Consider the following 26,097-nt stretch of genomic DNA (forward strand, 5'->3'; position numbering starts at 1 on the left):
TTCAGAAAACTAAGATCATGGCATCTGGTCCCGTCACTTCATGGGAAATAGATGGGGAAACAGTGGAAACAATGGCTGACTTTATTTTTCTGGGTTCCAAAATCACTGCAGATGCTGATTGCTGCCATGAAATTAAAAGACACTTACTCCTTGGAAGGAAAGTTATGACCAACCTAGATAGCATGTTGAAAAGCAGAGACATTACTTTGCCAACCAAGGTCCGTCTAGTCAAAGCGATGGTTTTTCCCGTGGTCATGTATGGATGTGAGAGTTGGACTGTGAAGAAAGCTGAGCGCCGAAGAATTGATGCTTTTGAACTGTGGTGCTGGAGAAGACTCTTGAGAGTCCCTTGGACTGCAAGGAGATCCAACCAGTCCATTCTAGAGGAGATCAATCCTGGGTGTTCATTGGAAGGACTGATGCTAAAGCTGAAACGCCAATACTTTGGCCACCTCATGCGAAGAGTTGACTCACTGGAGAAGACTCTGGTGCTGGGAGGGATTGGGGGCAGGAGGAGAAGGGGACGACAGAGAATGAGGTGGCTGGATGGCATCACTGACTCAATGGACATGAGTTTGGGTAAACTCAGGGAGTTGGTGATGGACAAGGTGGCCTGACATGCTGTGGTTCATGGGGTCGCAAAGAGTCGGACACAACTGAGAGACTGAACTGAACTGAACTATATATTGGAATGCAATTTTAAAGTTTTAATACATGACCTACAAAGAGATTGTGCCTTCTTTCCCCCTCCCCATGCTATACAGTCGGTTCTCATTAGTTATCTATTTTATACTTAGTAGAGTAGATATTTTTAGTTCACTGATTCCTAGAATGTCTATGTTCACTCTTGTCATCTCCTGTTTGACCACTTCCAATTTGCCTTGATTCATGGACCTAACATTCCAGGTTCCTATGCAATATTGCTCTTTACAGCAATGTACCTTGCTTCTATCACCAGTCACATCCACAACTAGGTATTGGTTTTGCTTTGACTCCATCCCTTCATTCTTTCTGGAGTTACTTCTCCACTGATCTCCAGTAGCATACTGGGCACATACCGACCTGGGGAATTTCTCATTCAGTATCCTATCATTTTGCCTTTTGATACTGTTCATGGGGTTCTCAAGGCAAGTATACTGAAGTGGTTTGCCATTCCCTTCTCCAGTGTAGATATACCCACTCCAGTGTTCTTGCCTGGAGAATCCCAGAGATGGGAGCCTGGTGGGCTGCCATCTATGGGGTCGCAGAGTCAGACACGACTGACGTGACTGAGCAGCAGCAGCGTACATATGTTAATCCAAATCTCCCAGTTTACCATACCCTTACTCTCCACCCTTGGTGTCCATATAGTTTTCTTTTCTCTATGTGTTTCTCTTTCTTCTGTACAAATAAGTTCATCTGTACTATTTTCTAGATTACACTTATATCCATGAAAGTTTAGAAGGGCAGCAGTCATTAGACTACTGCAAAGAATGGGTGTTCCAGTTGCCTCTAAGTCTATAACCAAGCCAAGAAATACATATTTCTCCCTAAGATGAAGAGTTGTGGTTGTTTAGTTGCTAAGTCATGCCCGACTCTGCCACCCCATGAACTGCAGCACGTAGGGCTCCTCTGTCCTCCACTGTCACCCGGAGTTTGCTCAAGGCGGAAATGACAACCCGTTCCAGTATTCTTTCCTGGACAAGACAAGGACAGTATGAAAAGATGAAGAATAATCTTCCATACTTTAATGGTAAATTCCTTTACTCCAAGAGACAATTGGGCTCTAAAGGCTTTTTATAATCAGTGAAAAAAGTGGGAGAAGTTGTCAGTTGGTGACCGAGAGCCTTCGCCTCCCTTCCCCACTATTCCCTGCCCCCATTCCGTACCACATTCCTTCAAAAGTGAACAGGTATAGTGTTGGTCCAGGAGGGAAGTGTTAATTTATTCAAATTGAAATTAAGAGCTTATTTAATAATGTGTCCACCAGAAATAAATTATCACCTGGATTTAAGCTTCATAATTTTTTTCTCTGTATGCTAGGCTACAGATGCTATAAAAATGATGGCTATTAAACTCAGACATTTTCTATTCACTGAACAAGATAAACTGTTCTTTCTTGCTAAATTGCTCTTTAAGATAATCAGTCCTGTCACCAAAGGTCTGTGATCATCTTACCACTTTGGTTTGTGTGATTACTGGGTTACAGAGCACAGTCAACATGATCAATTCTTTTTCTGACCTGTTTTGTCACATCTTTTGTTCCCAGCTCCTTGAAAACAGAATGATGGGTAAATTCATCTTTCTTAGGAGTTGTAAAGAACCATCATTTTATTTATTGAATGTAGTTAAAATGGCCAATAGTGAAATAATGCCAGATCACAGATAGACAGGCAGGGTCATATAAAGTTGTTACAAGAGACCCAAGAAAATTCTTGAAACACTGGTCAATTTAAAGTGATTATAAATCTAGGTACTGAACTGAGAATTTAATGGTCTTTATTGACAGAACCATTTTGGAGCGGGCAAAAAATCAAGTACAGTGAATGTTAATAAATAGTTAAGTACAGTAATTGGGTATGATGTGAAGCATAGAGGGAACTCATATTTAATGGTAGCTCAGATTGGGGGCGGGAGGAGAAGGGGACGACAGAGAATGAGATGGCTGGATGGCATCACCGACTCGATGGACATGAGTTTGAGTGAACTCTGGGATTTGGTGATGGACAGGGAGGCCTGGCGTGCTGTGATTCATGGGGTCGCGGAGAGTCGGACACGACTGAGCGACTGAACTGAACTGAACTGATTTATTTTTAGTTCACATTCATTCATCCATTAATTCAGCAAAATATTTATTGAGCATTCCAGGCAATGAGGACACAGAGCTAAGCAGGACAGGCCCAATCCTATTCCCATGGAGCCTAGAATTTCCCAGATAGATGCCAAGCATCTTGTAGTGCATGTGACTTGGGATCTTCCACACATCATGAGGATGTATAATTGTCCCACTCCTCACTTACATAGACATAATCATGGTGAATTTGAAAATAAAAGATAGAGGACAGTAGAAAGAGCTGACTTTTCCAGCTGTATAAAATTTAGATTATCCTATTTAAAAAAGACTCCAATGTGACTGATTAAAGAGGAATTACTGTTCTATATTTTCACAATATTTTTAAACTGGAGTTTTAATTCTCAACCGAAATGGCTCCAAATGATGGCGAGGTGTGGTTGTCAACAGTAAGGTTATCCTGTCTCTGCTGGTTTTGCAAGAAAGCATAGTGACTTATTGTTTGAGTTAAGCATGTAATTTTTCCAGTTCAGTATGTTTATCTTATTATAAAAATAACATTCAATAGAAGGATAATTTTCAAAGATAATGCTTTTTAAAGGAATTAAGAAAAATTTCTCACCTTCCTCACTAACATGCACATTTCCTTTATCAATTCTTCAAGAATCCTGGCCTGGAATTATGACATTTTCCCAAGTAATTTGATCCTGACCCTCTTGTAGCTGAGTGTCAAAGTGATCCAAGTTGTTTTTTAGCAGTTCTATTCAGTTAATTTCTGCATTAAGAACAATTAACCTCTGATTTCAGAAGCTTTGTCCTCTTATTTTTTGCACAGTCTCAGAGGACAAGAAATAAGGAACTTATTCTGGGTCTGGAGAGTTCAGATTCCTCTGTGGCCATGGCTTCTTGAAGAAGGATGGACCAAGTTTAGTTTTTATTGGAACAAAGAAGAGTGAATGACTGTTGCGCAGGCAAGCTATGGTATGTGCCAAAGTTGGTTTTGGCAAGTTGAAGTTATCAATTCTGGTAAAAAATTTTTTTCCTCTTACATCTGTTAAAAATTCTTCTCACTTCACAGTATTCTGATTTTTTGGTTAACTGGTGAATGGATCCTGAAGAGATTTTTAAAAGTCAAAAAAGGAATATTATTAATGTTGGATGCTTGGAAATATTTACTTACCATTATAACTCATAGACCAAGTCTTTTAATCAATTAGTCAGTCGATCAATGGATCAACAAAAGAGACACAGGTGGTCCCTGAAATGGCATCATATTAAGGGAGTGGCAAAGTGTTTCCATAGAGACATGCTATAATTAGGGGAACTATAAATACTTATTATCAAATGACTTACACATGTGACTAAAATGGGCCATAAACAAGCCTATTCACTTGAATATAAACTTGTAAGATATCTTAAAATGTAAAAACAATATGCTTAATATTAATGCATTGATATTAACTTCTCTTACCAATTTTATATTTCAAAAAAGTTGTAAGAGATACCTGATGTATCACTGTGGATAAGATGAGGAAGAATTGGTTGTGTCTGTGATGGCAGGTGGTGTATACGAAATCAGTGTGGCTACGAGTCTTGATTTTTTCTAAAAGCCAGTCTATACCTCTCTCAGCTTCCTTGAGTCACTGCCCAGAAGCCAATGGATGAATGGGAAATACAGCAAGATGTGGAGCAGAGTGTTAACAGAATCCATGAATGAAAACGCGATTTGTGAAGAAGCAGGACTGACTGTAGGCATTCCTATGATTCATATAATTATATGATTCATATAAAATATCCTGACTGAGCTGCAAAATCCTTTCTTGGTTAATCTGGGTTTGATTTCTTTTGCCATTAGTAAATTATATGAAATATGCCATATGGTTTTGAACTAAATTCAGCTTTGAGAAATTTTGTATCATCCTTAGGTATAAATATCAAAGACTTCAAAAGCTCGAGATTGAGAATGATTTATTTTGATTTACATTTAGCATAGTTTTGGTAGGAATAAACTTAGAAAGAAAGGAAAGGAAGAGAAAGTGAAATCGCCCAGTCATGTCCCACTCTTTGCAACCTCATGGACTGTAGCATACCAGGCTCCTCTGTCCATGGGATTTTTCAGACAAGGGTACTGGAATGGGTTGCCATTTCCTTCTCCAAAGGATCTTCCCAATCCAGGGATCAAACCCGGGTCTCCCAAATTGCAGGCAGACGCTTTACCATCTGAGCCACCAAGATGTTAGCCTAAATCACACCATAAAGATTTTTACACCATAGAATAAAGTATGGAGGCTGGAATGAGTGAGGTGTTTTAAAAATATACCTCACTGTCTTATAAAGTGAAAGACTGATAGATGTAGCGACAAACCCTTCAAAATTCACATCTAGCAGGCAGGGGTAATAATAGTCATGACTCAGCACTGCCAAGAAAAAATGAGAAATACCCAAACTGACTTTTGTCAATATTAAAAGAGAAATTTCTAAAGTGAATTGGAAATCTTTTTATGATGGCTAGTTCAGATTTTTTTTTTTTTGGACTCTTACACTTTCAGTGTTTAGGCCACAGTGGCTGACTAGTCCCCCTTGCTTTTATCAAGGTGACCCTTATGCCACTGGCAGTCATCATATTTCCCAAGTCCATTTCTTTCTAGGTTCCAGGACCACAGCAAGTTCTCATCCTTCTCCTTCTCCTCAAACTTCCAAACCCGTTCACCTCCCCCACTTTTTATGAGCTTATTTCCTGTTTCATTGAGAACAAAAGCAAACAGCAAGGACTTCCATAAGCTGTCACAACCACTTCTACACAGCTATGTGCATCTGCTTTCTCTCCTAATGTTATATATGAATAATTCGTTATGAAAGGAAAAAACTTCTAATACCTCCATTACTTTCCTACTAGATCTCACCCTATGTCCGCTATTCAAGGACACTGCTCAGCAACTCTTCCCTCCTGTCCTTTGTAATCAAATTGATCCCTTCTACGCAAATCTTTTCTTAGATTGCAAATATTTCTTTAAAGTTTCGTATTTTAAAAAAGAAAGGAAGAAAGAGTAGGAAAAAGTCACTTTTCCAGATCTTCCATTAGGTAAAGACTTGAATCTTTTATATTGATCTCTCTCCAGTTCCTCTTTTCTTGTTCTCGCCTGAATTCAATAAAATCAGGGTTTTAATATCACAAGTACATCTAGTTGCTCTAGGGCATATCATCATTCCTGTCCGCGTTGTGAAAACTAACAGTTAACTCCCAGTCCTCATGGTACTGATCTCTGAGCATTTGACATTGCTGATTATTCCCACCTCTTTGAAATGTGTTCATCACTTGGCTTCAAGGATACTCCTGCTACCTCACAAGTCACTCCTTCTCAATACCTTTGATGGTTCCTGTTCAGTTCTGATCTTTAAATGTTAAAGAGCACCCATAGTCAGACACCGAACTTCCTTTTTCTATTTACATTCACTCCTTAGGGAATATCATCTAGCTTGGTGAATCACACATTTATACCTCCAGCTCAGGTATCTCTTTCGCATTTCAGATTGTTTGATACAACTTTCTACTTGCCATTGCCACCTGGATGTCTAGCAGATGATTTAATATTACCATGTCTCAACACCTGCTTCTCTCAGTCTTCCACATCTAGTAAGAGGCAGCTCTATCTTTTCAATTTCCCAGATAAAGAACCCTGATTCTTCTCTTTCTTGAGTCCACATCTGATTCTTCCACAAATCTCTTTGGTTCTGCCTTGAAAATTTTTCCAGAATCTTACTATTTCTTTTGTTGTCACAACTGTCATTCTAGTCTTACTCAGTATCGTTTCACTCCTGAAATACTGGAAAGCCTTCTACCTGGTTTCCTTTTTTTCTGTCATTGTCTCTTGTACAGTCTGTTCTCAATCAGATGCCAGAATGATCCTTTTAAATCTCAATCAGCTCATCTAATTTTTCTGTGCAAAATCTTCTGGTAGGATCTTCCCATCTTATTTGGAATAAAAGTCAAAGGTCATGATATGTGCCCCCTCTGCTCGAATGATTATCTCTCATCTCATCTCCCACTACTCTCTCCATCCTCCACTCCCTTCCAGACACAAGGGTCTTGGGGACATTCTTCTGACAGGTCAAGTATGCTTCTGCCTCAGGGCACTTGCACTTGAAATTTCTTCTGCCTTGACTATTTCCCATCAATATGTGTAAGATTTGCTCCCTCACCATGTTCAAATTTTTACTCAGTTGTCATCTTCTTTTTTAAGGTCTTCTTGCTGCTGCTGCTGCTGCTGCTAAGTCACTTCAGTCGTGTCCGACTCTGTGTGACCCCATAGACGGAAGCCCACCAGGCTCCCCCGTCCCTGGGATTCTCCAGGCAAGAACACTGGAGTGGGTCTTCTTATAAACCAGTTATTAAAACCTGAAACCATGTCATTCCTGGCTTTATATTTTTGGTAGCACTCTTGTGACTATCTGACATGGCAGCTATTTGGCTTAACTTTTATTGTCTGTCTTTCTAGAATGTAAACTCTATTTTGACTTCCTTGACTGCAGCACATTAAGCACCACCTTGCACTTAAAAGGTGCTTGGTAAACATTTGAATTTCTGAATGTATGATACAATTGGATGGGCATCCAAATGTAATTTGTATAGCTTTTCAGAAAGTCTGAAATAAATCAGTGATTTAAAGCATTAGGCTTCTATCTTTTAACATAAGAATTCTATCTTATAAAAAGTGAAAGATATTCTTTATGCTAATTAGATGGGCATTACTATAAGGGGTGAGGTGATATAGGGAATGAAATAAAATTAGTGAAACCAAAAATTATACTTATTGTAATTTTATAGCCATTTTTTTTTCCAAAATAGATATTTGTTCCCTTTCAATTCCCTATATATATATATTTTTTGGTTTCAAAACTGGATTATCTCTGTAGGTCATCTGTAGAAAAGTAGAATCTGTCACATTTATAAATGATCTTTTGAATGCCAACATAAACAGCAGAGTGAAGGAAAGTTAGCTCGTTAGATTTTTGAGTAAATCCAAGATCTGCATGAGTGGTTTCCAAGTGTAGGGTGCAGAAGGGTGCCCTGAGGCTGCTCATTCAAGACAGTTTCCTTGACTTCACTCCAGTCTGGCTCTGCTGTGCTGTGACATTGCCCCCAGGGATCCTGAGGCAGGGTTCCATAGGCTTGGCTTTGAGATGCTGCTCTGGTCACTCAAAAGATGTTTAGTATCTTTCCTAGAAATCAAGTAAAGCCTATGGTAAGAAGAAAAGTATCATGAATTTCATTCCTAAGGAGACCAATTAATTATCCTGCTATGAATTGTGGCTTGTCTGCCAACTGTGCCTTATCATCAGGGTGCCACAAGGGCTGTGGCATCCTAGGTGGGGGGAATGAGTAATTTAAATTAACCTGTGCTTGATCAATATTAACCTATCACCCTCACTAAAAAAGTAATTCTAAGGAAATGTCACATAACTATAGGTGGTTAGAATCACTCCCCGGCCATGTTTGCTGACTTATCCACTCCACAAATGGTGACTTCTTTTTTTGTCTTAGCACTTTTGTCTCCTTGCTCCTTTCTTTATCCTAAGGGAGTTAGGTGATTACAAGGGTCAGAGTATGAAATGCTGTTACCATGGAGATCAGAAGCTACTTAGCTCCTGTTCAGCCTGCTTTTCCCCCCTCTCTAACCAGTTGTTATTGCACCAGATAATTTTTACCAAGTGGAAATATGAACCTTTGAAATCTTTCTCTTTAGCTTTAGTTTGTGTGTGAGAGGAATGCCACCAAATGCTTTTCATTAGTTTGAGACAAAGTTCTAAGAAAACGTTGGGTTTGGAGTGGTGAAAATTCCCGTCACCATGGTGTTTGGTTTTTGGATTTGTACTGATTTTGTGTTGAGCTTTTGGTTAGCATATTATAATCATGAATGGGAAGACATGGAATGCTTTTAATGTACTCACCTCCTCCTATGAGAGGAGATGGAAATGTTGGCAATTGCAAATTGTTTATAAAATTCTATACACCCTTTTGAGTACCGGCTTTATTCAGGCACTCTTCCAAGTGCTTTACATATATTATTTTATGTAACATTATATTAAACAATGAGATGGATTTTGTTATGTCCATTTTACAGGTGAGAAAATTGAAGCACATTGAGCTTAAGTGACTTATGCATGCAGACTTTCTAGTGATGAAACTAGGAGTGGATCCTGGCTCACAGAGCCTATACTTGGAGCATGATCACTGCTCCAGAGAAACTGCTGCTGAATCAACTGTGTGTATTGTGGCAGTGCTGCTCTGTAACTATAATTAAGGTCTGTTCATGTCAGACGTGAGGGTGTAAGTCACAAGGCTAACCCAATAGTTATTTCAGCAAGTTGTAAACTCTCCTAGATTAAGGGAGCAGCTGACACCTCTGGTGCTGCACCACCATCTCTAGGTGCAGCTCTGATTTCAGCGGCAGCTGTGGTGGGCAGGTCTCTGGAATTTCAGTCTCAACTCAATGCAGCCAACCTCCACCTGGAGGCCAGTTTTGGATCTTTCTGTTGTTTACCTCCAGGGTCTTCTCTGACACTCTAGGAGCTTCTTATGTTGTGTGCAAAAGCAGGCAGAAATTGTGGGAGAGTTAAATGGCAGGGGCAACTCTCAGCCAATGACAGTGGGGGAGGGGGAGTAGAGCATAAATGCTCCAGCCTCGCGTTGTCAGTTAGTTGGATGATTCTAGAAGGCATTCTGTATGCTTCTCAGAGGCCCTGGTACAATCAAGAATCCTCCTTGGAGGAATCCATGTCTTACTCTTTCCACTTCTGCTCCTGTTTCCTGGGGTCAGCTCCTAAATAAACTACCTTCTCCCAAGTCTTTGCTTCAGGTTCTGATTTCTGGGGGAACTCAAACTAAGAAATGTTCATTAGCCTTCAAAATTGTGATGATGCAACACTGAGAGCACAGCCACCAAAGATGTGATCAAGCCTGTGTGGTCGAGATACACTTGCGTGTGTTTGGATGCAGGCTCTGTCACTTACATACCTTACAACGCTGTCAGTTAACTGAATATTCTGAGCCTCAATAATTTCAAGTGGAAAAATGGGAAGAACACTACTAACCTCATAGGACTGCTGTGAGCTTGCCCAGAACCCCGACCTACCAGTCTCAGCGTGGCTCTGACTCTTCCCCCACCTTTAGGTTCCCCACCCCCCAAGACCAGGTGTTGGTTGATGCTAAATTTTGTAGAGGGAAGAGTGTGACATGGTTGTGAAGATGCACGTGTGGCGAAGGAGAACTTAGAATATCTATTTCTCTTCTGAGAGAACAAGGTGAACTAAATGTTGACTAGAGATGTCTGTTCATAAAATATGGCAAAGGATGTATGGGGCAATATTTTCTCAGAATTCTTAAAAGGAAGTTTACAAAAAGTGTCTGCTTTCCTCCATTCACCTTTAGAGGAAAGAACTGTGAGTTCACTGTAACATATAAAAAATTCTGGAGACACACACAAAAAAGCCCAGAACTTCTATTTAAATTATGCCTTCATTAATCAAAATGCTTCTACTTCATTAAACTTTCTGTCTCTTGCTGTTAATGAGATGTTACAATGAATGGGAACAGGAGGTGGATGAGTGTGGAATGGCTCTAGAGTTGTCACGGAAACAGGTGGTCCAGCCAATCAGTGAAGAGATTTGTGTTCATCCAGGAAGTCTTCAATTGTCTCTAGGATTGTATGAGTGAACTGCATAAGCATAGCTGGTAAGGTAGTGCTCTGTGTCCACTGTGAAACCCCAAATCTAATTTGGTAAAAGAAAGCTTGTCTTGCACACACAATCTTTACAGCTTCAAAGGTAGTAGCAGGTATGTATTATCTATCAAAAGCAGCTCCCTCCTCTGCTTTTGCAAATAGCAAGAGAGACAGTGGGGATGGCAATCATGACTGACATGTGCATTACTCTTCCCAGATTTCTAAGGAATTTTATGTTCATTGACCCATTTGATTCTGTATGACAGGCAACCTTGGCTTTACATCAGTGTCACAAAGGAGAACACTGAGGCACAGGAGGATTTGTTTAAGGTCATACAAATGACAAATACTTAAAATGAAACTGGATTCGTGAGCCTTCTGTGTAACTTTTCCCTATCTGCTAAGGCCTGGCCCAGAGACAGACTGGAAGAGGATAAAAGACCTCACTGATGTCACTGTCAGTTGCTCTGGAACTTGGAAGAAGTCCTGCTGGTCTTTTTGGAGGTCAGGTTGAAGTGCTATTTGTGGGTCTCACTCTTCTCCATCCTTACTTCCATTTCTGCCTTTATCAAAACCAAATTCTTTTTTTTGCAGCACAGATTTTTTTCCATTAAACCATTCTGAAATTAATTTATACTCACATATTAACATATGTGTGTGTGTGTACTATATCACTTTAGTCATGTCCAGCTCTTTGTGACTCTGGACTGTAGCCTGCCAGGCTCCTCTCCATGAGATTCTCCAGGCAAGAATACTGGAGTGGTTTGCTGTGCTCTCCTCCAGGGGATCTTCCTGACCCAGGGATTGAACCTGTGCCTCTTACATCTCCTGCATTGGCAGGTGGGTTCTTTATCACTAGCGCCACCTGGGAAGCCCATATTAATATATATCTCTCTTCAATGCCCACATTACTGATTCTCAGAGTTAATGAATAAGGTACCATGATGTGATTTCTAAGAAATGATGTAGTTGGTCATCGAGGTGACCAACATGTATTTCTGATATATATTTGGCCATGGCATTACGAAGCAATAAACTGGAAAGTAAATAGCAGATACAATCAGTATATGAACACAAAAAGATAACTCAGTAAACATTGTAATAAAACATGTGTTTGGGGAATGGAACAAATTTTAATTGTAAAGTAGGGATGAGAAGATTGCATGTATTATTGCTTTTATATTTACAACAAGACTACGAAGCAGATATTATCCTACTTTTTTTAATAGAGTGGAAAATTGGAACATAAAATGTCTTTAGTCATCTTTCCAAAATCAAATAGCTGGTGTTATAGAAAGGATTTGAACTCAGTTTTAATTCCAAATCCTATTGGCTTAAACAATGCACCAAATTACTTCATCCTTAGTAGTTATAATATATGGAGAAGGAAATGGCAACCCACTCCAGCGTAAAATACTTTCCATTTGCTCTTATCTACTGCTTTAAAGTATAAAGTAGGAAGTGGGGTTATTTGATCAAAATGAACAAAATAATTATTATCTAAGTAATTTTTTCAGTTCATATCTGTCTATTGTATTGGTCTAGGTGTTAGGAAAAAATTACCTCCTCTAGAATCTTCTGCTGGAAACACCAACACATTCTAACAATATTTTGTGTGCCCCACATGTGCCAGATCTGTGTTTTAACTGAATGTCAGGTTCACATTTGTTTGATGAAGTATGGCTTATCTTTTAAGTTTCACTTTGACTACTACCACTTTTAAGAAACTTTTATTTCTCCCTTATTATACCCATAATATTTTGTCAACTTTTTATGTATGAAGTGGAATTTTTATACATGACTCTATTTCCCTCAGACAAGGGTTCATAGAAGACAGTGTCATATTCAGTACATATTTTTACCCTTTATGATGCTTTGCCTGGACTCTTAGACATGATAAGTGTACTATAGACAATTACTGAAATGAGATTAAATACTTTCTCTTAGTTTAAAACCCTTTTTTAGCTTTGCCTTAAATGGAGAAAATTCTATTCTGAATTTAACTTTTGCTTTGGCCTTTCTCTAAGGAATTGCAAAGAAGAAACACTCTAAAAGAGAGATGTAGGGAAAAAAAACAAAGAAACTTAGATTGATTAGATGATTTAATCCTCCTAGACTTTTCCAAAGTTTGTGTAATCATCTCTTTGTTGGCTTTAATAGTAATTTGGGCCAGATATTTATTAAAGTTTTAACTTCTGATGCTTAGGTTTTACTCCTGTAGGAGATGCCAGTGTTACTAAGGGCTGTTTGTTATCACCTTGTGAAAGTTAAATTGTATTTTATGAAAAATGGATAGAATATCAGGCCCCAAATGGATTGTGTTAACTCACTGGGTTCATTTATTTGCATCTTTAAAACCATTTTGGAGAGAAGATAATCTAATCCAAAGTACTTGAGAATGACAGATTTTATGTATTGTAAATAATGATAAAAATATCAATTTACATAATACTGGTGTGCTAAGAATTAAGAAAAAATTTCTTTCCCTTTCACTAAAATTAGAATGAATATTTCTTTGTTTATTTATTCATTAAAATTTTTTCTTTATTTATTCCCTGCCCTTTCTCTTCAAGGGAGCTTTGAATTTCTTCGGTTGCTTCTCTTTCATATTGGTTAGAATCAACTCAGTGCTTTGAAAGCCAGTTGGCCTCAGATCTTTTGGTTGGTCATTTCCCTGAAGTCTTTCTTTTGAAGAGGGAGTTAAAATGGCACTTCTTCTGCTCAGAGAAATACTCACTGGTGTGCAGTTACTCTGGTGAGTAACTGCAATAATTTCATAAGTTGAATGACTGTAAATTTGGACAATTATTATAATAATATAATAGTGCTTTATTTTGTAGTTAAAATTGCTAGTATTGTGGTATGTTTTCTAAAAAAAAGGCTTGTGTACATTTTATAGGATACCTGAGTCCTCCGTGTTTCCACCTCTCCTGGTGCTCCTTTTTTTTGTTTTTCAATTTTATTCATTTATTTATGGCAGTGCTGGGTCTTTGTTGTTGTGTGGGCTTTTCTCTAGTTGTGGCAAAAGCAGGTACTACTCTCTAGCTGCACTGCACAGGCTTCTCACTGTGGCAGCTTCTCCTGTTGCAGAGCATAGGCTCTAGAGCACAGGCTCAATAGTTGTGGTGCTGGGGCTTAGTTGCTCCACAGCATGTGGGATCTTCCCGAATCAGGGATTGAACTCATGTCTCCTGTATTGGCAGGCAGACTCTTTACCACTGAGTCACCAAGGGAATCCTCCAGGTGCTTCTTGCATCTCAAATACAAGGTTCTATTTTGTTGACCCATCAATTGATGATCCTTATCACTGGGTGTGCTGTAGAGTCACAGGCATTCTGCTCTGCGAAAAACCATGCGTTGTGTGGTGCTTTCGAGCAAGCTCCAAGGAAGGAGGAAGATAAAGTAGAACTAAGTAAATTTGAGAGAAACCTCTAATGGGGCCAATGGAGATGAGAGAGTAAAATAATTTGTAGGTAAGTATTCACGACTTCAGTGGTTCATTGAAAATTAAATACTTATACCTAAGTTCTTATAAGAAAACGTGTAGACTGGTTTCTAACAGTAGGTCAAAGGGAGAAAGAAAAAATTTTGGGGGTTGCTGAGAGCACTAAACAGACAGAAAGAAGAAATCAGTTAATTATCATTTAATCTGCGCAAGTGTTGAAACCTGAGAACAGCATTCTTTTTAAAACAAAATGTGTCCACATTTACCTTCTAGAAGTTTGAAAACATGAATAATTGCATTTGCAGAGAATTCACTGATTGACTTCTTGTTGCTCCCCTCCCTCCCCTTCCCTTTGCTCAGGGTGATGGGAAAGGCTGGGAAGAGAGAGCAAGTCCAGCAGTGAGCTTCGTGATTGTTCCCTGTTCAGTGTGATGCTGGGCTTCCTGAGCATCTTGGAGTTCCTTCCAAGGAAACTGGATTAGACCAGATGTGATGGTGAGGATGGGGATTGATGTACTTATCGGCCACACTGATTCTGATGAGTCAGTGAGAGAAGCCAGAGGGCCAAAAAGCTCCCTTCCGAGGTGACAGCTTGAGTTGTCACATGAAAGTAGAGTGACTGCATAAATGGTCCATAGAATTTATTGTCCAAACTGGGACATATATGAGAGTGATAAGAGGAGCTATTCATGATTAAGTCAAGACTACAATTTTAAACCATTCCTAGTAAACCAGGATACATGGTCACCTTACACACAAATCACATTCTTCTTTTGTTGTTCTTTTGTCCTTCTATGCCTGGGGCATAAATCTCTTCACCGCCTCCCCAGATTTTTCACTAAATAAGAGTTCTCTAGGAAATTGGACATAAGAAACAGAAACAGTCATGTATACAATTCAACTGGAAAGACCTAGTATGAAGAGTATGACAGTTTAAATAAAGCATTCAACAGAAGGATTGAGTAGCTAAATGGATACAAAGGAAATAAATGAGAGAACTGGAAGAGGAGGTCCAGGACCTTACTCAAAAGGCATCAGGAATGGGAATTTGCTGTGTGACCCAGGGAACTCAAACAAGGGGTCTGTAACAACATAGAGGGGTGAGAGATGGGAGGGGGGTTCAAGAAGGAGGGGAACATATGGATCAGTCAGTCAGTCAGTTTAGTTGCTCAGTCATGTCTGACTCTTTGAGACCCGTGGACTGCAGCATGCCAGGCTTCCTTGTCTGTTACCAGCCCTTGGAGCCTATTCACTCTCATGTCTATCGCATCGGTGATGCCATCCAACCATCTCATCCTCTGTTGTCCCTTTCTCCACCTGCCTCAATCTTTCCCAGCATTAAGGTCTTTTCCAATGAGTTGGTTCTTCACATCAGGTGGCCAAAGTATTGGAGTTTCAGTCTTAGCATCAGTCCTTCCCATGAATATTCAGGACTGATTTCCTTTAGATGGACTGGTTGAATCTCCTTGCAGTCCAAGGGACTCTCAAGAGTCTTCTCCAACACCACAGTTCAAAAGCATCAATTCTTTGGCACTCGGCTTTCTTTATAGTCCAACTCTCACATCCATACATGACCACTGGAAAAACCATAGCCTTGACGAGATGGACCTTTGTTGGCAAAGTAATGTCTCTGCTTTTTAATATGCTGTCTAGGTTGGCCATAACTTTTCTTCCAAGGAGTAAGCGTCTTTTAATTTCATGGCTGCAGTCACATTCCACAGTGATTTTGGAGCAAAAAAAAAACAAAGCCTGTCATTGTTTCCACTGTTTCCCTATCTACTTACCATGAAGTGATGGGACAAGATGCCATGATCTTTGTTTTCTGAATGTTGAGCTTCAAGCCAACTTTTTCACTCTCCTCTTTCACTTTCATCAAGAGGATTTTTAGTTCTTCGCTTTCTGCCATAAGGGTGGTGTCATCTGCATATCTGAGGTTATTGATATTTCTCCCGGCAATCTTGATTCCAGCTTGTGCTTCATCCAGCCCAGGGTTCCTCATGATGTACTCTGCATATAAGTTAAATAAGCAGGGTGAAAATATACAGCCTTGACGTACTCCTTTCCCTATTTGGAACCAGTCTGTTGTTCCACGTCCAATTCTAACTGTTGCTTCCTGACCTGCATACAGGTTTCTCAAAAGGCCGGTCAGGTGGTCTGGTATTTTCCACAGTTTGTTGTGATCCACACAGTTAAGGTCTTTGGTGTAGTCAATAAAGCAGAAGGAGATGCTTTTCTGGAACTCTCTTGCTTTTTCAATGATCCAACGGATGTTGGCAGTTTGATCTCTGCTTCCTCTGCCTTTTCTAAAACCTGCTTGAACATCTGGAAGTTCATGGTTCACATACTGTTGAAGCCTGGCTTGGAGGATTTTGAGCATTACTTTACTAGCGTGTGAGATGAGTGCAATTGTGTGGTAGTTTGAGCATTCTTTGGCATTGCCTTTCTTTGGGATTGGGATGAAGACTGACCTTTTCCAGTCCTGTGGCCACTGCTGAGTTTTCCAAATTTGCTGGCATATTGAGTGAAGCACTTTTATAGCATCATCTTTCAGGATTTGAAATAGCTCAGCTGGAATTCTATCACCTCCACTAGCTTTGTTTGTAGTGATACTTCCTACGGCCCACTTGACTTCACATTCCAGGATGTCTGGCTCTAGGTGAGTGATCACACTATCATGATTATCTAGATCATGAAGATCTTTTCTGTACAGTTCTTCTGTATTCTTGCCACCTCTTCTTAATATCTTCTGCTTCTGTTAGGTCCATACCATTTCTGTTCTTTATTGTGCTCATCTTTGCACGAAATGTTTCCTTGGTATCTCTAATTTCCTTGAAGAGATCTCTAGTCTTTCCCATTCTACTTCTGTCTCTATTTCTTTGTATTGATCACTGAGGAAGGCTTTCTTATCTCCCCTTGCTATTTTTTGGAACTCTGCATTCAAATGGATATATATTTCATTTTCTTCTTTTTTCCATTTCTCCTTTCGCAGAGAGTTCTGACAAAATGTGGTCCACTGGAGAAGGGAATGGCAAACCACTTCACTATTCTTGCCTTGAGAACCCCATGAACAGTATCAAAAGGCAAAAAGGTATGACACTGAAAGGTGAATTAACAGGGTTGATAGGTGCCCAATATGCTACTGTATAAGAATGGAGAAATAACACCAGAAATAAAGAAGAGATGGACCAAAAGCAGAAACAACACCCATTTTGGATGTGACTGGTGATGGAAGTAAAGTCTGATGCTGTAAAGATCAGTATTGCATAGGAACCTGGAATGTTAGGTCCACGAATCAAGGCAAACTGGAAGTGGTCAAACAAGAGATGGCAAGAGTGAATATTGACATTTTGGGAAACAGTGAAGCAAAATGGACTGGAATGGGTGAATTTAACTCAGATGACCATTATATCTACTGTGGGCATGGATCCCTTGGAAGAAATGGAGTAGCCATCATAGTCAACAAAAGAGTCCAAAATGCAGTACTTGGATGCAATCTCCAAAATGACAGAATGATCTCTGTTCATTCCAAGGTAAACAATTCAATATCACAGTAATCCAAGTCTATTCCCTGATCAGTAATGCTGAAGAAGCTGAAGTTGAATGGGTCTATGAAGACCTACAAGACCTTCTAGAACAAACACCCCAAAAGATGTCCTTTTCATTATAGGGGACTGGAATGCAAAAGTAGGAAATCAAGAAACACCTGGAGTAAAAGGCACATCTGGCCTTGGAGTACAGAATGAAACAGGGCAATGGCTAACAGAGTTTTTCCAAGAGAGTGCACTGGCCATAGCAAACACTCTCTTTCAACAACACAAGACAAGACTACATGTGAACATCACTAGATGGTCAACACCAAAATCAGATTGATTATATTCTTTGCAGCAGATGATGGAGAAACTCTATACAGTCAGCAAAAACAAGACCAGGAGCTGACTATGGCTCAGATCATGAACTCCTTATTGCCAAATTCAGACTTTAATTGAAGAAAGTAGGGAAAACCACTAGACCATTCAGGTATGACCTAAATCAAATCCCTTACGATTATATAGTGGAAGTGACAAATAGATTCAAGGGATTAGATGTGTTAGACAGAGTGCCTAAAAAACTATGGATGGAGGTTCATGACATTGTATAGGAGGCAGTAATCAAGACCATCCCCAAGGAAAAGAAATGCAAAAAGGCAAAATAGTTGTCTGAGGATGTCTTACAAATAGCTGAGAAAAGAAGAGAAGTTAAAGGTAAAGAAGAACAGGAAAGATGTATGTATACGTATGGCTGATTCATGTTGATATTTGGCAGAAACCAATAAAATTCTGTAAAGCAGATATCTTTCCACTAAAAAATAAATAACATTTTAAAACAGGCATCAGAAAGAGATAAAGAGAAGGACCTTATAACAAAAAATTAAGAATTAAGGAAAATAGAAGTAGCATCAAAATTTGAATAAGAGGTGTTCAGATGGCAAGGCAATCAGTAGAGAGAAGGAAATGATTTAAAAAATAATGATTAAGATTTCCTTAAACTAAGGAAAGATATTCATGCAATGAATTGACAGATTTCATGCAGTGTGAAACAGAATAGAAAAATGATAATTTATACCCATGCATATGATGGCAAAATGTAAGAAAAACTGTCTAAAAAAATATTCTGATAGCTTCTAGAGATTAAAAGCAGATCCTCTCCATCTCACAAGGATTTCATTGTTATCAGATCGTGCAATGTCAATGTTGAATAATAGAAAACTATTTTTAGAGTATTGAATAAAAAGACATTTGAATGTAGATTTTTTCCAGCCAGATTATTTAAATGCACAGAACAAAATAATAACATATATAATGCTTCAGAAGAGTTACCACACAATGAGACTTTTTGAAAACACTCTAGGAAAAGAATCAGAAAACTCCGGACCTTGGGTCAAAACTGATTGTAAACTGTATCCCACATGTTTTTGTAAATAACATTTCACTGGAATGTGGTACCATACATTCACTGTACATCATCTGTGGCTTTTTTCCTGCTGTGATGGCAGAGCTGAGCAATTACAATAGACGGCATGGTCTACAAGCCTAAGACATTTGCTATCTGATGCTTTATAGAGAAGTTTGCTATAAACTCCTGCTCTAGGACAGAGAACTCAAGCTAGAAGAGAAATAAATCTAGAATAGTTTGAGATAAGGGAAGCTAACAGAGTAACTAACCTGGTAAGCGTCACTGTTTAAACAATGAAAGATGAAAACAAGCTGAAATACATCGCAAAAAATCTAGGTCTAGAGCATCTTATATGATGACTGCGTTGCTGCGGAGGGGCCGGAGGTGGTTAAGTGTGTGCCAAAGCTTTCACAGTTTTTGTGCTGTGTGAGAGCTAAGTCGCTTCAGTCACGTCCAACTCTTTGCAACCCTATGGACTGTAGCCAGCCAGGTTCCTCTGTCCATGGGATTCTCTAGGCAAGAATACTTGAGCGGGTTGCATGCTCTCCTTCAGGGGACCTTCCTGACCCAGGGATAGAACCCGTGTCTCTTGTGTCTCCTGCATTGGCAGGTTGGTTGTTTACCACTAAGCGTCACCTGTCTTGTTCAGGCAACACTATGGCATGGAGGGTCACGGGTCTGTGCTGCTTAATGGCGTCACACAGGAGAGGCATCATTTACATTACAGAAGCATCTCAGAGAGATAATCAGAGCCTGAGTTCTGGTCCTCATATCACTGTTTGACTAGCTAATGGCTGGGATGGACGTGAGATCTAAGCTGAGTGGGCCCCCTGAGCTGCTCAGAGGAGGAGAGGAGCACTACTGTGTATCTAGGGAGATAGGGCTGCTGCCTGCCAGGGCTCCAGAAACACCCCCAGGCTAATTTAATTCCTTTTTCTCAGGGCGGGTTGCCTTTCTCTAATTCACACAAATCTGCACTGTGAGTTAGTTCCTGACATTATAAAAGGGAACAGTCTAGCTATGGATAGGCTTAAAAATGATAGGAAAAAGTAAACAGATATGTGTCATCAATACATTAGTGACAACTACCAGAAGTACAGAAATAAATCAGGAAAAGAATAGTTTGTTCATCCAGTGGCAGATAGGTAAGGAGAGGGTGGGAAATAAGGAAACATGGTAACTAAGGATGTAAAATAGTTTGTCAGTAATAAACCCAAATGTAACAGTAATTAAAATAAATGTAAATGCATAAAACTGATTGATCCAAAGACATAGATGCTCAGATTAGATTTTAAAATGATGATTGTTAGGCAAGAGAATCAAATAACAGTGTCTCCATGGAAACATAGACTCAACATGGTAGTTGTCAAGTGATAGTTATAACTGTGCTTTTTTTTGCTATTGAGTTAATTATTCAGAATCAAAGCAATTTCAAATATCCTGGAATCAGAGGTAGACATCTCAAGGTTTTACCTTCCAATTAATGATTTGTTCCAGCAGTGACTCTGCTTAACAGTCTTAATGTGACTTGCTGATAGAAAAGAAAACTCACAAGATAATTTTCAAGAGAATGTTTCACATGGGAAAATTTCTGCAAAACTTAATGAAACAATACAAAATATCATAATTCTGGAAGTGGAATTTTGATTAACTTGCTCAGAACCAGATCTGTCAGAAAAGAGCTGTCAGCTGTGACACAGGATGATGAAAATGTGTGTTGAATCACAGAGAAATTGTCTCACCTGTTTTGCAGAAAAGTTGACTCATTCCTTACGAAGGACAGAGAAACTATAATTCAATGAGTCCTTTATTACATGACGGCTTGTTCAAAATACTGGTAGATTTTTCCTATAAATTCAATTTTTTTCTGCTTAGTTTTTTGTTTTTAGGTTGCAAACTACTGAATATAATGTACTTTTGTTCCAGACAGCAGGGACAGAAAACTTCCCCTGTTTTATGATTAAAAACCACATAAAAAAGAATGAGAACACACAATGGGCAATATATATTTGGAGAATAATTATGAATTTCCAGCAGCAATGAGCACTTATTCCAAAAGTATATCTTAGTGCTAAAATGTAAAGTCATAGAGGGCATATTCTGTTTTTTGGAGCTGGCGAAACAAAAGCTATTCTAGACAGTACTTACTGAGATTGATCACCACTTTGGTCCTTCACAATATTGTCTAATATCTAAGAATGTTTACACTGCATAATTGCAAAATTTCCACTGCTTTGCTGCACCTGTATTGGTAATGGGAGAGAAAAATTACCTTGAGGGACTAGTCATTATTTCAGTATCCTGTTTGTCTGAAAATGTTTTCTACAATAAAATGATTAAACTTCCAAGTATCTCAATGCCATGAACATTTATGGCTAGAGAAATGGAAAAAAAAAAAACACAAACACCTAGTTTTTGACTTTACGAAGGATACTTAATGAGAAGCCAGATTAAGCTATTCCTATTGGTTAACACAATCAAGATGGTAAAAGACAAGACATATTATCTGTGACAACAGAAGACTGTGGAAGCCAAATCGGTTAGACTCAGACGTATAGTCAGCGTCTTGTGTCCAATCATGAGTTAGATTAACCTTAGAGACATGGTAGAAGCAGAAAGAGGAAATATTGAAAGACTGGCTGGTGAGGACACAGCATCTCATGAGTTAAACCCTCAGCAGAATTGGGAAGAGGGGAGAAATTCTGCAGTTCTCTTAGTGATATGACTAGCATTTTAGCAGTATTTACTGAGGAGACAGCAAGAAATCTTATGGTTATTGTTTAATATTGCTGAGGCCCATTTGAAAAATGTAAGTTCTGTGCACTTGACATTCTGCTGGAGATAATTAACTACAATGTTTCTAACAGTGTTGGCTTGTTAGGCTAAATTTTGGTTGCTTAATTCTAGCAAATAATATCAACATCTAATCAGAGATGGAAACAGTGAATTTTGTACTTTTTTCTTTCCAAATATATGTTATATATTTTTTATTTCTCATTTGAAAAATATATATCAAAAATGAACTATATGTCAGGAATTTTTCTTGGTGCAATAATTAACTTTAATTAGAATGAAGTCTGGCTATTCAAGGAATTAACATTTTAGTGTGGAGATAGGAAAATGAAAAAGCAATTACAATATGATATATAGTTTTGGATGTTTGGTGAGTACATAGGAGGGTCATTCAACTTGATATCTAAGATCTGGGAAGGCTGCCCAGAAAAAAAGCTATTGTTCACTGAGATCTGAAGCATGCATGTGATTAGCCAGGTGAAGGCCATTGAGGGAAGTTAGAACATATAGAAGTGTATTCCAAGCAGAGAAAACTATGCAAGGATTAGTGGCTAGAAAAGTTATGGGGGATCCCATCAACCATATGGAATTCATTATAATTCAGGAAAAGGGCAGTAGGTTGGAGAAGAGGAGAAAAAAGGGGGACGTTATTAGAACTACTTGACAATCTATGGTAAGGAGTTTGACAGTTACTTTGAGGCACTAACCTGCCATCTTCTTGGCCTTCCAGCTCCCCAGTTAAAGTGTCTTCCTTGTGTCATACGTTGTCTCTTGGGTTCATTGGCTTATCATGCAGCGAGCAGAGAGAGCTTGGACGTGGTAACAGTTTGGCTTAGCCAGCCAGGAGCCTTGCCGTTCGTGGCTAGCTAGCCCCAGTCAGGGAATACTGGGGCAAGACCCTAGCAGGTGCTGGGAACATTTGTTGTCCTGGGGTTCTTTCCTTCAAGATTCCCTGAAGTGGCACCACTGTCCCCAGAGCTTGGCAGTTGAGACAAGGAACCGACAAACTACTACAGTTGACAGACTCAAATTTTGTTTTTCGGAGAGGGAAAGTTATGACCAACCTAGATAGCATATTAAAAAGCAGAGACATTACTTTGCCAGCAAAGGTCCATCTAGTCAAGGCTATGGTTTTTCCCGTGGTCATGTATGGATGTGAGGGTGGACTGTGAAGAAAGCTGATTGCCGATGAATTGATGTTTTTGAACTGTGGTGCTGGAGAAGACTCTTGAGAATCCCTTGGACTGCAAGGAGATCCAACCAGTCCATTCTAAAGGAGATCAGTCCTGGTGTTCACTGGAAGGACTGATGCTGAAGCTGAAACTCCAATACTTTGGCCACCTCATGCGACGAGTTGACTCACTGGAAAAGACTCTGATGCTGGGAGGGATTGGGGGCGGGAGGAGAAGGGGACGACAGAGAATGAGATGGCTGGATGGCATCACCGACTCAATGGACATGAGTTTGAGTGAACTCCGGGAGTTGGTGATGGACAGGAAGGCCTGGTGTGCTGTGATTCATGGGGTTGCAAAGAGTTGGACACGACTGAGCAACTGAACTGAACTGAAGGCTACTGGAGCGGCGAGTGGTGGCTGTGTGGCGCTGGAGTGGTGAGCGGCCGAGAAGAGATACCGCTCATCCAAGGTAAGGAGCAGTGGCTGCACTTTGCTGGAGCAGCGTGAAGAGATACTCCACATCCAAGGTAAGAGAAACCCCAGTAAGATGGTAGGTGCTGAGAGAGGGCATCAGAGGAGGACAGACTGAAACCACAATCACAGAAAACTAACCAATCTGATCACACGGACCACAGCCTTGTCTAACTCAATGAAACTAAGACATGCTGTATAGGTCCACCCAAGATGGATGGGTCATGGTGGAAAGTTCTGACAAAATGTGGTCCACAGGAGAAGGGAATAGCAAACCACTTCAGTATTCTTGCCTTGAGAAACCCATGGACAGTATGAAAAGGCAAAAAGATAGGACACTAAAAGGTGAGCTCCACAGGTTGGTAGGTGCTCAATATGCTACTGGAGATCAGTGGAGAAATAACTCCAGAAAGAATGAAGAGATGGATCCAAAGCAAATACAACACCCAGTTGTGGATGTGACTGGTGATAGAAGCAAAGGTCTGATGCTGTAAAGAGCAATATTGCATAGGAACCTGGAATGTTAGGTCCACGAATCAAGGCAAATTGGAAGAGGTCAAACAGGAGATGGCAAGAGTGAACGTAGACATTTTAGGAATCAGAGAACCACAATGGACTGGAATAATGGGTGAATTTAACTCACATGTCCATCATATCTACTGCTGTGGGCACAAATCCCTTAGAAGAAATGGAGTAGCCATCATAGTCAACAAAAGAGTCCAAAATGCAGTACTTGGACACAATTTCCAAAATGACAGAATGATCTCTGTTCATTTCCAAGGTAAACCATTCAATATCACAGTAATCCAAGTCTATGCCCTGATCAGTAATGCTGAAGAAGCTGAAGTTGAATGGTTCTATGAAGACCTACAAGACCTTTTAGAACCAACACCCCCAAAACATGTCCTTTTCATTATAGGGGACTGGAATGCAAAAGTAGGAAGTCAAGAAACACCTGGAGTAACAGGCAAATTTGGCCTTGGAGTACAGAATGAAGCAGGCCATTTGCTAATAGAGTTTCGCCAAGAGAATGCACTGGTCATAGCAAACACCCTCTTGCAACAACACAAGAGAAGACTCTACACATGGACATCACCAGATGGTCAATACCGAAATCAGATTGATTATATTCTTTGCAGCCAAAGATGAAGAAACCCTATACAGTCAGCAAAAACAAGACCAGGAGCTGACTGTGGCTCAGATCATGAACTCCTTATTGCCAAATTCAGACTTAAATTGAAGAAAGTAGGGAAAACCACTAGACCATTCAGGTATGACTTAAATCAAATCCTTTACGATCATACAGTAGAAGTGAGAAATAGATCCAAGGGATTAGATCTGATAGACAGAGTGCCTGATGTACTATGGATGGAGGTTCATGACATTATAGAAGAGACAGGGATCAAGACCATCCCCAAGAAAAAGAAATGCAAAAAAGCAAAATGGCTGTCTGAGGAGGCCTTACAAATAGCTGTGAAAAGAAGAGAAGCAAAAAGCAAAGGAGAAAAGGAAAGATATAAGCATCTGAATGCAGAGTTCCAAAGAATATCAAGGAGAGATAAGAAAGCCTTCCTCAGTGATCAGTGCAAAGAAATAGAGGAAAACAATAGAATGGGAAAGACTAGAGATCTCTTCAAGAAAATTAGAGCTACCAAGCAAACGTTTCATGCAAAGAGGGGCTTGATAAAGGACAGAAATGGTATGGACCTAACAGAATCAGAAGATATTAAGAAGAGGTGGCAAGAATACACAGAAGAACTGTACAGAAAAGATCTTCATGACTCAGATAATCACGATGGTGTGATCACTCACCTAGAGTTAGACATCCTGGAATGTGAAGTCAAGTGGGCCTTAGGAAGAATCACTACAAACGAAGCTAGTGGAGGTGATAAAATTCCAGTTGAGCTATTTCAAATCCTGAAAGATGATGTTATAAAAGTGCTGCACTCAATATACCAGCAAATTTGGAAAACTCAGCAGTGGCCACAGGACTGGAAAAGGTCAGTTTTCATTCCAATCCCAAAGAAAGGCAATGCCAAAGAATGCTCAAACTACCACACAATTGCACTCATCTCACACGCTAGTAAAGTCATGCTCAAAATTCTCCAAGCCAGGCTTCAGCAATATGTAAGCTGTGAACTTCAAATGTTCAAGCTAGTTTTAGAAAAGGCAGAGGAACCAGAGATCAAATTGCCAACATCCACTGGATCATGGAAAAAGCAAGAGAGTTCCAGAAAAAAATCTATTTCTGCTTTATTGACTATGCCAAACCCTTTGACTGTGTGGATCACAATAAACTGTTGAAAATTCTAAAAGATATGGGAATACCAGACCACCTTACCTTCCTCCTGAGAAATCCATATGAAGGTCAAGAAGCAACAGTTATAACCAGATGGAACAACAGACTGGTTCCAAATAGGAAAAGGAGTACGTCAAGGGTGTATATTGTCACCCTGCTTATTTAACTTATATGCAGAGTACATAATGAGAAATGCCGGGCTGGATGAAGCACAAGATGGAATCAAGATTGCCAGGAAAAATATCAATAACTTCAGATATGCAGATGACACCACCCTTATGGCAGAAAGTGAAGAGGAACTAAAAAGCCTCTTGATGAAAGTGAAAGAAGAGAGTGAAAAAGTTGGCTTGAAGCTCAACATTCAGAAAACAAAGATCATGGCATCTGGTCCCATCACTTCATGGGAAATAGATGGGAAAACAGTGGAAACAGTGCCTGACTTTATTTTTTTTTGTCCTCAAAATCACTGCATATGGTGACTGTAGCCATGA

Source organism: Moschus berezovskii, chromosome 5, assembly GCF_049115385.1.
Source record: "Moschus berezovskii isolate FMDL1 chromosome 5, NW_MosBer_1.0, whole genome shotgun sequence".
NCBI lineage: Eukaryota > Metazoa > Chordata > Mammalia > Artiodactyla > Moschidae > Moschus > Moschus berezovskii.